Source organism: Mandrillus leucophaeus, unplaced genomic scaffold (assembly GCF_000951045.1).
Source record: "Mandrillus leucophaeus isolate KB7577 unplaced genomic scaffold, Mleu.le_1.0 Scaffold111, whole genome shotgun sequence".
Classification (NCBI taxonomy): Eukaryota; Metazoa; Chordata; class Mammalia; order Primates; family Cercopithecidae; genus Mandrillus; species Mandrillus leucophaeus.
Window position 1 is genome coordinate 1,098,956 of NW_012099321.1, and position 915 is coordinate 1,099,870.

Genomic DNA, 915 nt, shown 5'->3' on the forward strand with positions numbered 1-915 from the left:
TTTTTATAAATGAGAAAGAAATAATCTATATTTAATTTTGCTTGCTTATACATATAAAATTTTAGAAACTGAAAAAAATACCAAAGAAACTAGTAATAGTTACCTTTAAGGGTTGTCATAGGAACAGGGAAGATAGGGAACAGAACAGGAGGAAAACTCTTCATAATCTTTCATCTCTCTTAATTTTCAAATCAAATGGCAGTATTACCTATTCAAAAAACAAAACTGATAAAATAAATAAATAAATAAATCTCCACTCACAGAGTATTAGGATATTTTAAAAGTCAAAAAAGCACAATTGAGTCAGACCTGCATGCCCAAAATAGGGAAGAGAAGGCTGTGAGTGGGAAGGAACTCACATGGACCAGGCAAGAATACAGCAGGGGTGGGGAAGTTTCTATGCATTTTGGACTTAGACTGAAAGGAAAATTACACAACTTAACATATACAACCCAGCATGCTTTTGACAAAAGGACTAAAAGTCCCTCGTTGGCCCATTTTCTTTCTTGGCCATTTCTTCACTTTCTGGAGGTCACGGTAGCACATTTCCCAAGTCCTCCTGCTTTCTGCCTTTGCTCCAGTCCTCCTTGCCATGTTTTGCTCACCTCCCTCCTCCCAGCTCCAGCACTCTGTCTATATTATAACAAACCTCTCTCACTTCACACCTCTGATATCCCACAGCTCACTTGTAACCTCATTCAACCTTCCTTCTCTCAGATCTTGCTGGCTTTATAGCAGGTGGACAGACCAGTAACATGGTGCCCCCTTAAGATTATCAGTGAACAAAAGAACCAGATCAAAGGGAAACACGGTCCAGTTTCACCAAGAAAATATAAGCATGAATCCTTTATCATTTCTCTTTATCCAGCATTCAGTTGTGCAAAAAGAGGCCTTGGACACAAGATTTTAGGGGTT